This window comes from Typopeltis vanoorti, chromosome 7, assembly GCF_054136105.1.
Source record: "Typopeltis vanoorti isolate ZY-2024b chromosome 7, IOZ_Tvanoo_1.0, whole genome shotgun sequence".
Classification (NCBI taxonomy): domain Eukaryota; kingdom Metazoa; phylum Arthropoda; class Arachnida; order Uropygi; family Thelyphonidae; genus Typopeltis; species Typopeltis vanoorti.
Genome location: NC_143555.1, coordinates 45,268,055 through 45,281,252, shown reverse-complemented (window position 1 = coordinate 45,281,252; position 13,198 = coordinate 45,268,055). Strand labels below are relative to the sequence as shown.

General features: G+C 37.8%; 1 protein-coding gene across 1 annotated transcript in view; it reads left to right on the top strand.

Annotated features, from left to right (window-relative positions):
- Positions 1-5,340: 5,340 nt before the first annotated feature.
- LOC150104642 (uncharacterized) overlaps positions 5,341-13,198 on the top strand; it is a 43,206-nt gene continuing 35,348 nt past the window's right edge. Inside the window, exon 1 of the mRNA XM_090395600.1 lies at positions 5,341-5,725. The gene's annotated coding sequence lies outside the window, so the exon portion shown is untranslated. The remainder of the gene's footprint in view (positions 5,726-13,198) is intronic.

Genomic DNA, 13,198 nt, shown 5'->3' with positions numbered 1-13,198 from the left:
TCCGTCCCTTGACTCGGAGAGAGAATGATAATTTGGCCTCCCGAACTAGGAAACTTTGCCCATGCCTGGATAGGCTTAGAAAAAGTTCGTTCAGTCGGGCGGTTAGACATGTCTAATTGCCCGACTTAAGTCTAACATCTAGTGGACTATCTCATGGGATTCAAGCGTCACAGGCCTCCTCTACAAATTATGAAATTAAAAAAAAATCATCAAAAATCAGCTAACGCCTTTTATTCCCTTATGCAAAACGTTACTGTCTATAAGGGTGAAGCAAGATGCTTTTATAATCCCTGCTATCTGATAAGGTCACTGTGTAGGGAAACATTTATGAGCTAAGTGCTCTGCCCAGGTGGGTGCGAGTTAAATATCATCATTAGGTATTAGGATGGCCTTAGGTCTCCAATATTTGGAGAAATCTGATTCATCATAATTTGCTGCTTGTTGTACTAGTTCATTTGGATGTGAAGACGATGTAGAGAAGAACTTTACTGATGAAGAATGCAGGAAAGAGTAGATGTAGGGGATATTGTTATCCCAGTGAAGTTGGACATTTCTGATATACCATGGTGCAATTAAAATCATGCGTAAGCATTTATTTTGGACTCTCTGCAGTTTAAGGATATTTGTGCTTGAGGTTTGTTTCTAGGCTGGGGATGCATAAGTAATAATGGGTCGAATCATCAACTAATAAAGGAGTAGTTTGATTTTGGTATCCAGCTTACTATTTCTATTGATAAGAGGGTAAAGCTGTGCAATGATTTCTGATGCCTTTGTACATGAGGCTTTTGTGTGTGGATTGAAGGTTGGTTTTCTTTCCAGCAGTACACCGAGATATTTGGCTTCTGCTGTTGGGAATCTTGGTATTGAATAGGAGGATATCATCTTTGGGAGATATTGAATTTTTAGTGAAAAGCATGGCGATCCTCTTCTGAGGGTTTACTTGCAATCTCCAATTTGAGAACTAGTGCTCTAGTTTCAGCAGGTTGTCTTGCAGTTTCTTGGTAACAAGATGCGGTTTAATAGATCTGGCTAATATAGTGTGTCTTCAGCGTAGAGGACAATTACAGATGACATTGGATTGTGCTGTATGTGAGCCATATAAATCAAGAAAAGCATGGGTGCAAGAAGGGACCCCCTGAGGCACTCCTGCCAAGTTTCGTCGCGCTGGGTAGATAATACATCATTTAGTTTAACTTGCATTCGTCTGCCACTTAGAAATGACTTTGTGAGGTGGACTAGATCCATTGGAATGCCGGCTATAATCAACGTGTATAGTAGTCTGAAGTGCCATAGCTTATCAAAAGCTTTTTCTAGATCGAGAAAAACTGCTCCGGTTTATTGGTGCCAATTGTAACTTGTGGTAATGAACTCAATTAGTCTGCGAATTTGTTGAGTGGTGCTGTGAAACTTGCGAAAACCAAACTGTTCTGTAGGAAGAATGTTTAAATTTTTTAATGAAAGTTGAATTCAAGAATGGATAGTTTTTTCTGCTATTTTGCTCAAATTAGAAAGCATACTTATGGGACAATAGCTTTGAGGCTGCTGAGGATCCTTGCTAGGCTTATAAATAGGAACCACGTCTGCCAACTTCCATGCAGAGGGAAAATGTTTGAACCTGAACATAGCATTTATTATTGTTGTAAAATGTACAATGGTCTTTCGGGATAGCAGTTTGATAACTTTGTTGGATATCCCGTCAGGCCGAGGAGCTTTTTTTATTCTTTAAATTCTTTATAATGTCATAAATTTCAGCTGGAGAAGTAGGTGTGAGTTGGCTGGTACAGGTGTCAGACTGTTTTAATACGTATCTGATCGTGACGATGGACTTTGTAAATATGATTGAAATTTAGATTATCGTATGAGGAACTATACTGTTTTTCTAAATTTTCAGCTATAGTTTCTGCTTTTTCTGCATCTGTGTAAATAATGTTCAGATCAGATTTGAGAGAGGGGGAAGAAATTTGTGTTTGTTTTTAATGTTTCTCAGCAGCTTCCAGATGGTTTGATTATGGGTGATATGGAGGCTAATTTGTCTTTCCAATGTTTGTTTCTGTGGGTTTTAATTGCATCTCTCACTGCACTGTTCATTTTGTTGAGATATTTTTTCTCTTGAGGTGCCCTGGGTGTTATGGTATCTTTTTCTTGCTTTATTTTTTCCCCTGATTAATTTCATTATCTCATCTGGTAATCGTTTCGGCTTAGAGGCAGTTGAATTTGAGGTAACAGATGGTAAGGCTGCGTTGATTTGATGAGTAAGTTTATTGACTACAGATTCAACTTCTTCCTTGGAATTAATATGAGGAACAGGGTCAATGTAGTTCGGAAGCGTTTTTGATAATTTTTCCCAAGGGATGAAGGTGTGAGGCGAGGGGGGCAGTCCCTTCTGATAACCCAGTTGAAGGAGGATGGGGTTATGGTCTGAAGATAATTCGTTTAATGATTCCAGGTTGTACTGCAATTTGACATTTTGGAGGACAACTATATCTAGGACGTCAGAGGAGCCACTTGGACTGAAGTGAGTTGGTACTGATGGACCAGCCACAGCTATACCATTGGGACTTGAGTAGTTAAACAGTATGTGGCCATTTTTGTTGGTAGATTTACTACTCTAGGCAGGATGTTTTGCATTGAAGTCTCCGGCAATGATGACCAGTCCTTTTACTCATAGGATAGCGTCCAGATCTGAGGTGAAATGTTTTTGATGGAGGGTTGTAAACAGCAAAAATTTTTATTTTAGATTTCCAACTGAGTTTGTGACGCTATGAATACCTGTGATTTTTCGAGGTTGGTGGTTGCAGGGCTGGCTACTGAATGATGGTTTATGTAGTTTTTGATAAGGATGACTGTACCTCCACCTCTATATCCAAGTCTGTCATTCCTGTAAAACTGATACCCTCTGAATTTGAAGTTGTCAGCAGACCTCAGGTGAGTTTCATTGATTAGCAATATATCTGGGTTATATCTATTATTGAAATCCTGAATTTCCAACACTTTGTTTTTAAGACCGTTGGCGTTCCAAGCGATAATCCTAAGTGAATTTGTAGTGATTTTTTTGCTATGCATCGGAGAGTGCGGATAATATGGATTGGGTTTGCTGTAAAAATCTTTTTGTAATACTTAATGATGGATTTGAGTTGCTGAAATCCTGCAGCATATATGCAAGAGAAGAGTGATAATAGCTGATAGATTTGAATGTGGGTTTTCCAGGTTCTGATTTTGAGCTATCTGCTTGGAGTGGGTTACATGGGCATATGTTCTCGTTTGATATTGAAGAATCGTTTTCTTAAGGGGCTCAGTTAATGGGGGGAGAGCACCTGTTACCATGTTCTCACTTTTGGCCGATTGAGGGGCTAGAATTTCAGGAGGTCCCGCACTAGATGACGAGGTAGGTTGACTATTTGAGTTATTCCATCTGTTTTTGGGATGATGAATACACCCTCTATAATTAACGGGGCGAGGACAGCTGCAATTGGCACTCTTAGCCAGGGTGGATTTTGGTTTGGTGCAATAGTTTGTGGGGTGATTCTCGCCACATTTTAAGCATCTGTACTGGGCTTTGCACAACTTCTGGACATGGCCAAATGTTTGGCATCCGTGGCACTGCCCAGAAGATGCTCTCTTTCTCAAAGGTTCTGGGGTGATTTTAAGTCCACAGATTGACATTAAATTGTATATATCTTTGTATATATTGTGTATCTCAACCAGAGGCATAGGGGTCTTATTTGATCTAAACATTCTACTGACCTTTATGGGAGGTAGATCCTGCATGTTGAGGTCAGTGACTATTTCGTCCGGGTCAATATCCTCGGAAACTCCCCAGAGCACTACTTTCAGATTTTTTTTGGAGGCAAGTGAAAGTGAATGATATTGTGTTCCTCTTGCGCCCAGTTCTTTGTAAGATTTCTATAATCAGCCACCGTGGTGGACTGAATTTTTATCCTCTCATCAACGTTTTTAGTCAATCTAAAATTTATTTGCAGGTTAGCTGTGGTGCTTCTTAGCGTTGTCCATCTCTGCTTTTCCCTTAGGATAATCGGTGGCACCTTTTCATTGGGGGAAGCTAAGAGGCCTGAATTTGGAGCATCTTCATCCATACCAACATCAATTGGTGGTTCAGGCGAGAGAGTGTTTCGCTTCTTACGAGCGTGAGTCTCTCCTTGATCGGAAGGATTAGAGGCAGAGACTACTAGATTGAGCTTTTCCTCCATTTGAGGAGAGTCTTCATTTTCCTCACCATCATCACCGGGTAAAGAATATAAGTTTAAATAGCTCAGCCAGGCGAGACTTTTATACCCTATCTAGCTTTTAGAGACTGAGTGGGAAGTTCAATCTCCACCAGTAGCCAATCAGAGATAGCTGGCCCATGTCTATCACTAATTACAGCAACCACCTATGAAGACAAGTACTGCCATCTCTTGGTACCTAACCCTAACAAGATATGTTACTGTTTGAAATAATGTGGGTACTAAGGTCGATTTTCTTGAATTTACAGGAGGAAAAACCCACTTTCCCGTCCCAAATATCACCTAATTCGGGATTCGGTAGAAGAAAAGCTTAGAAAAATATCCTCCAGTCGGCGACTAGACTTGAACTTAAGTCTGACTTCGAGCGACCAAGCGCAGAGTTCACAAACGCCACTTCCACTGAGCTACACAGGTGGTATGAAATTATTATATACTAAATTTGAATTTTGGTTTTCACCACTTTTTCAAAACTTTAACCACCACTCCTGAGATAGCAAGAGGTCTGTAATTTTCAACTTCTGTTTTAGACCAACCGTTATGCAATGGAACAATGATACCTTGCTCTTGGAACTCCACCTTAGCCGATGCTTAAATTAAGGATAATGCCAATTTCCTTCTATATTCAAACAACAAATGCGCTGAAATTCCATCTAATCCAATTGAAGAATTCGCATTCTGTTTTTTTTTTTTTTTTTAGTATCCCAAACACTACTGTTCTTCTATTTTAAAGATCATATCCATTGCTGTCTCATCAATTTCCATTTCATCCTGATGATAAACTTCACAGAGTAATTAAACTATTTCGTATGGTTCATTACCTGGTACTATTAGAAATCAAAGATAGCTTTCCATAATAACTTTCCTTACTGAAGAATACTTTGACGAGCAGAGACAAGTAGGTTATTTTCCTCTTTATCGAGCCTTGATAAGACCCTCCCACTCATCTTGGCTACTGTGCGCCAGGGTTTCTTGGAGATGAGGAGGAAGTGGAAAGGAGCCAGAGGCGAGTGACCAAGTTGGTAGCAGATCTATGGAACGAACCTTTCGAAACAGGTTGAAGATTTGTGAGTTACAGAAACTAGTTGATAGTCGGAAAAGGGATGATATGATTGAGACATACAAATTGCTGAGGGGTTTTTACAAGATTAATTCAGAGGAAATTTGTCACAACAGGTCTGGTGGTGGGAGAACTAGAATTCATGTAAACTGAAAAACAGTTTAGTTAGCAAGAGTGTTTTTGGAAAGTACTTAATGAGTGGAATAGGACTAATTGGATGAGCCAGTAATAATAATAATAATTTTTTCCTCGCAACAGCGAAATAAGTCATTTGGAATGTTTAGCCAATTTCATCTTATAATATGATTTAGACTTCTGTACACAGTGCATGCCACCTTTCATGCCTGTGCTATTCATGAATTTGTTGGTTATGTCTCAGCTTAGATTACCTCTGCAACAACTTTTTAAATAGACTTGCTTTTATGTAAGTATTAATTTAAAAGAAGACCTGTTGAAATTCATTTGTTTTAAGTCTCATTTTTTTTTCCTGCAAATAACGCTAAAATCTTCAATTTGAACCTAAACAGAAATATATATATGAAATCTATCTATATATTATATTATATATACACACACATCTTACTTGGCTTTCACCTGCAGCACCATGCGATAAGAGAGTAGGCCGCTCTGAAATGTATGACAGAACTATCATATTGTATGATAATATAGTGTCCTTGATGTGTAATTGTATTTTATCTTTGAAAAAATATCGAAGGTAAGTAGAAACTTATTTCAGTTGCTTGTAATACATTCCTGTTTAGCAATTAATGGGTCAAAAATATCGCAACAGTTTCACAGCATTCATTCAAGTGTGTTTTGGTTCATTTGAACCAAAATATTTCAGCGCTGTTCAACACTTCAAATTTTGTTTCATTTCCTGTTTTTAAAGCAAAATAATTAGATCTGATATATCAGCCATGGTTTGTTGCGATCAGCGTAAAGCATAGTGAATATAATCAAATATGCTGATGTGGTGGATGTTATTAGTCCACTAGTAAGAATATATATATATATATATATATATATATATATATATATATATATATATATATATAGAGAGAGAGAGAGAGAGAGAGAGAGAGAGAGAGAGAGAGAGTAAGAATATAATTCTTACTATATACAGGGATGCAAATCTCACTATTCATTTGCGAAGCAGCTTGGTGTGGCAAGTAGAATGGTCAATCAGGTTTCACAAAAGAGAAAATGTAAAAAAAAAAAAAATGAAAGAAAAAAAAAGAAAGAAAAAAGAACTGCGAAATCATTAAATTTAAAGAAATTGGGAAATGAAATGAGTAGTAATAACTTAACATATAACAGGTGATTGAATTCATCAACTTTTTAAGTCATTTCCACGATTTTATTATTTCCTGTGATTATCCATATTTAGTATAACCAGTTTACTTAATTGCCCATACAAAGGCAATGTTAGGTCTCAAGACCTATAGCCTTGAATTACAGTTACTAAAGGTCAGTTACCTGCAACAGCATGTGATGGAGTGGACCTGCTGAATTTGCTAGGCAGCTTGATGTGGCATCTAGAATGACCATTCAGGTTTCAAAAAACACAATGTAAAAAAAAATAAAATAAATTGTGTGCACAAATGACTTGGTTGGGGAGAAAAAGAATGTTAATAGAAACTGTGTAGCTCAGTGGATGTGGCATTTCCACACCATGGTGCTTGACTGCATGAAGGAAGACTTCTTGGTTTCGAATCTAGTCAGCAACTAGAAGAAATTTTTCTAAGGCTTTTTTTCGACTGGTTCCTGAGTTAGTCGATTTCTGGCATGAGGCAAGCAAGTTTTTTCTCCCGGAAACTCGGATTTTTCATCGCGTAAACTCAAGAAAATCGACCGTAGAACCCACATTATTTCAGACATTAAATACGAGTGTTAGGGACCACGAGATGGCGGCACTTGTTTAGCCGTCTCTCTTCACTGTGTGCCACTTAATTAGTGATAGCCTTGGGTCAGCTATCTCTGATACCAGTGGAGATTGAACTGCCCACTCAGTCTCCAAAAGTTAGATAGGGCTGAAACGGCCTCGCCTAATCCCTATGTATGGGAATAAAAAGGCGTTAGCTGATTTTTTATTTTTATTTTATAAGATAAATAAAATATTTGGAGTGTGGGATCTGCTTATAGCATCAGAAGATATAGCAATAACAAAGGTAGCCATGTGATCAGGCAAGGTGACTATGCAGTCATCCTAGGAGATTGCTAAATATGTGGAGTTTTCAGTTAAGGGGAGGTGGGTAGTGATATCCAAACCAGAAATTATGACAAACTTAGGAGCAGAGCCATGTCATAAGGAGTTGCAAGGGAATAATGTCAGTATTCCATGGGAAATGGTCAGGGGTTGTTTGAGGCGGTATAGTATCTGATTGAATACTCAGCGTTAGGAGGAGAAATCGAGCATATGTTAAATGGATGAGTATACCAATGTGGAAGGGATGTATAAAGAAAAAGGTGATGTCGTGAGTAATACAATTTATACAGGCAAGAAGGATGAGTTGAGTTAAATCTAATTATGAGGGGAAATTATTAAGCAGGCCAAAGGAAATCCTTTAATCTGCTTAGCTCTAGGGAAGTCACAGAAGCAGAAGAAATATTTATTATTATTATTATTACGCGACGCCTCCAAGGAGTCCAAAGACTCATTGAGGGAGGGCACCTACACGACAACTCTTATCTCATTTGAGTAGAACAATAGTTTTGGTTACTCAGTAATCACATTGCAAGGGTATATCAACCAAGTGGAGATATTGTGGTTGTTGTGGCAGAGACTGATGTAAAAATTAAGGTAGACAAACTGGAGATGTTCTGCATGTTGACACTGTGATTACATCAGTGAATAGGATGGTTTGTTGGCCCATATGCAAGAAAACTGCAGTTCCATCAGCTATCTGTTCAAATTTCAGCTCTGGCAAGGTTTTGAGGGAGTGAAAAGAAGTCTAGATATTTCCATTACATAAAGGAGGCTTCGGGATCGAAGTAGCAAATTATGGACCAATTAGTGTCTTAGGTATTGGAAAAGTTGATTAAAAGTAGAATTCAGGAATGTATGGATAAGAATATGATGGGCAGCATGGCTTTGTAGAAGATAGGTCACAATTTATAAGTGACAGCTAAGCTGGATAAGAGGAAATGTTTTGGCAGAAGCATTTGATAGAGTACTACATGAAAAATGATTATACAAGTTGGAGCGAATGAAAATGGATATGAGCTAGTGGTATGGATGGGGGTTGGGATAGTTGACAAGACACTAGAGAGTAGTATATGTTGGAGTAGAATTTAAAAAAATGAGTGGTTAGTGGAGTGGCTCAGGGCTCTGTTCTAGGTCCACTACTGTTTAATTTGTATATTAATGATATAAGGAATAATTTGAAAGGGACTATTCAGTTGTTTGTGAATGATGTAGAACCGAGGAAAGTAGTAGCTAATAAAGGTGATAAGAGAAAACCTGTAGGATAATGTAAATGCATTAGCAGTATGGACAAAGGATATTGGTTGTCAGTTTAATGTGGCAAAACGTAAGGTTATGCACTTTGTGATGAAAAAGACTACATACTCTGTATTAAGAAAATTGATGAGACTAGTGATGTGGGGTTGGTGGCCAACAGAGTTGAAGTTCAGAGGGTATATCACAGAGGATTGCAAATAACTCAAAATAGCTCTTGGATGTTTAAGAATGCTGATACAGCCACATCTTAACTACCATGCATATATTGGGTCATCTGGGGGTTTCTTGGAGATCAGAAGGTGGATAGGATCTGCAGATGAGTGACAAAGATGATTACATGTAGAAAAGAGGGGGGGGGGCATGATAAACATATAAGCTATTAAATGGTTCATATAAATTAATACAGAAGAAATTTTTCAAAACATGATGAGTAAGGAGAAAACTGGAGATCATCCCTGGAATTGGCATAAGAGTGTGATTAGTAAAGGTGTGAACATTAGATATTTTGCTTGGAGAGTGGTGAATGACTGGTATTGTGCCAAAGATAGTTGTGAATACTCTGAGAGCAAAACAGTGTAAGCAGAGGTGTTATGTGAATAATGGTTAGTGCAGGCCTCCCACAACGAGTATTCCAACTCCATGGATGTTCCCATAATAAATAATACGACCTCTCACATGTTGATATATAAAGAAGATCAGAATATTTTTTTCATTCGCAGTGTTTTTTCATCATCAGTTTTCTGATATGTTTCTTCATCATAAGTTTTCTGATATGTTTCTTTAATGGTTGTTTACAGGACTGCAATAGTATTACATAATAAAGTTTACATTATTAGTCAACTATTTCTTCAAGTAGTCTATCATTTGTCAGCATTCCAATGTTGTGAGATTGCTGACAACATTTTATATTTCTAATCTTTAGAGGTACCTGTGGCATAATTAAAATTAATAATTTAACACATATAAAACCAACAGTAATAACTTTAATGAATTAAAGGTAAAAATATTTCGTACTGAAAGTGTACATCATCAGTGTAGAACAAACACCGATGATGTAGTGATGATTTACCCATGCATTCAGTTCACCATGGAAAAAGAAAAGTCTGGTAGTTTACTATTCTTGGACATTCTTACACGCACATCTTCTAGTACTTTGTCAACAAGTGTCTATCGAAAACCTATCTTTACTGGCAGATACATTCATCAAAAGTCCGCTCATCACATGTCTCAAAAAACCAGCATTATCAAATCTTTAATTAATAGAGCACATAAAGTGTGCTCCTTTCCATTAAGCTTACAACAAGAACTTTTCACTATAAAAAAAAGTTAATAGAATCTAATGGTTACAACGCTAATCAAATCCAGCAGATAACTGACTCCTATGTTCCAACATTTCAGGATTCTTCAACAGAATGCAGAGTTCCAATCCCTTATATTTCAGGCATCTGAGAACCTGTTGGGAGAATTTTGAAGAAGTATCATCTTATTCCCACATATTTTCCTATCAACAAAATTTCTCACTTGTTGTCATCTACAAAAGACAAACTGGCACCTCTATCATTAACTGGTGTTTACCAGATACCATGTGAATGTAATTTATCATACTTTGGACAAACAGGCCATTCTCTGGAAAAAAGAATGAAGGAACATCAGTATTATATCGAATATATGAAACCTCATAAGTCTGGTCTAGCACAACATGACATTGACACTAAACATAATATCCAGTGGGATAAAGCTTGTCTTCTCCACAGATGCAGGTTTGAATATGAACGCCTTTTTAAAGAAAGTTGTGAAGCCCTTTTACATCAGCTGAATTTGAATCGAAATGACTGTCTCTCTCTCCCAAAAGTTTGGGAGATTTTCATCTTATGCAACCATCAAGTAATAGTTTTTAAGAATTATTTAATAATATTTTATTAATATTAATCTTTTGGCATGCAGCAACAATTTAATTGGTAATACACTGGCTGTTCTGTACTTTCTGTTGCATTCCTTTAACTGTTTGCTCTACACTGATGATGTACTGTTACTTTCAGTATGAAATATTTGTACCTTTAATTCATTAAAGTTATTACTGTTGGTTTTATACGTGTTAAGTTATTAATTTTATATTTCTATCTTCTATGGCACTTATGACTACATAATTCCATCTAGATCTTGGTCTTCCCCTGGATCTTTTTTTTTTTTTCTTCTGCTACCCATCAGACAAAATGTTTTGCAAACCTTCTCATTCTATTTAAATGATCAATACCACCTTCAAGTAGCTCTGTTCACACATTCTTGGATACCAACAATGCCTAGTTCCTTCTTTATATCTTCATTTATAATATGATTCTACCATTGATGCTATCTGTTCACTTTCCTAATTTTTCTCAGAATTCTCATAAGTGTGGTGTGCAGTATATGATCGGTTGTTTCTATTTCCAATCCAGCTCTGAGATCCATAAGTTGTTATTATTAGGGGCTGCCCCCAAGGAATCCTTAGACTCATCGAAGAAGGCCCTAAACATCATGTCAAGCACTAGCCAATATTTGACAAGTATCTATAATACTATGCTTTGAATTCATTCACAGTCATGGCACCCACAACAGACTCTGGCAACCAATTCCACTGGTTCACCACTCTCCAAGCAAAAAAAAACCTAGTTTTAGCACCCTTGCTTACTGTGCTCTTACTCAGTTTCCAAGGATGGCTCTTAGTTCTCCCACCACCAGACCTGTTCCAAAAAATTTCCTCTGTATTAATCTTGTAAAAACCCTTCAGTGATTTCTGTGTCTCAATCATATCACCATTTTCTGACTGTCAACCAATTTCTATATACCAGTATATAGAAATTGGTTGACATACCATCTTGATCCTCTCCACCACTTTCTCATCACCAAGAAACCCTGGTGCCCAGATCTACACATAGTAATCAAGATGGAGGTCTTATCAAGGCTCGATAAAGAGGAATAAAAACCTGCTTGTCTCTGGTTGTCAAAGTAATTTTCAGTAACCAAGTAATATGATGAGCTGTTTTAGTCACTTTTGTATGTGCCATCTAAATTTAACTTCCTATCCAGTAATACTCCCAAATCCCTAGGTTTGTTAATTTCCTGGAGTGCAGTTCCACCAATGTGGTATACAGCTGGTAATCTTTTCATCCCAAAAATGCATAACCGTACACTTTACCACATTAAACTGATATCCATTCTCCTTTGTCCAGTCTGACAATCTATTCAAAAATCATGTAAAATTTTGGCATCCTCTGTATTAACTATTACTCTACCCAACTTTGCATTATCAGCAAACAACTGAACAGTTCCTCTCAGATCTTTTCCTATATCATTAACGTACAAATTAAACAGTAACGGTCCAAGAACAGAACTTTGCTGCATGCCACTAGTCACAGGCCTTCTTTTAGACTTTACTCCTGAATAAACTACTCTCTGATATCTCTCTCCTTCAGCCACTCTCTTATCCACCTCACTAACCCTATATCCATTCCCACATGCTGCAATTTAATGATTAGAATTCCATGTGATATCCTGTCAAAGGCTTTCGCAAAGTCTAGCAGTATCGCTGTGAACCCATTACCTTTATCCAACTCAGCTGTCACTGTTATAAAACGTGAGCAAGTTACTGAAGCCTCACCTACCCTTCACAGAACCATGTTGCCCCCACATACAGTATCCCATTTCCATCTATCCATTTCTGTATTTTGCTCTTGACCAATGTCTCCAGTACTTTGACAATAACTCCTTGTATGCTGGTCGATGATTTGCTACATCAGTCTTGGAGCCTCCTTTATGCAATGGAATTATTTTCCCCTCTTTCCACCTCCTTGGGACTAACCCAGAGCTGAGACTTAGATTAAATGCAATTGGAAGAACGACGGTACATTGCGCCCTTCGATTGGAATAGGCCTAAGTTCGATTCTCGTCGCGACGGGAGGAATCTTTATCTGGTCGATTTCAATCGAAGGTGAGTTAGCCGATCTCATATGGAGGTAGCAGGGTTTTTTCTCCCGGAAACTCGGGTTTTTCATCCCGCATACATACAAATCGGCCCTTCAGAACACACGCAATTTACAGACAAAAATTACTAGTTGTGGTGGTGTTGGAAGTGGGCGGTAGATGGCGTTGATGGAGATGATTCGTAGTAGAGGTTAGGTGTAGAGAGAATTGTAGATGTCCTCCCACGATGAGTCTTCGGACTCCTTGGAGGTATCAGGAATAATAATAATAATAAACAACGTGGTCAAGGGCATTGAAAATTCCCTAGCAGCTTCACGTAAAACTCGAGCTGGTATGCCATCCAGTCCCACCACTGTATTCACATTAAGGTTCTGTAATATGCTATGCACCTCAATTTCATTTATCTTAGTTCCCATATAAGTCTTTGCCTCTCTTGTTACTGCAATATCTCCACCCTGGATGATATACCTTTTGCAA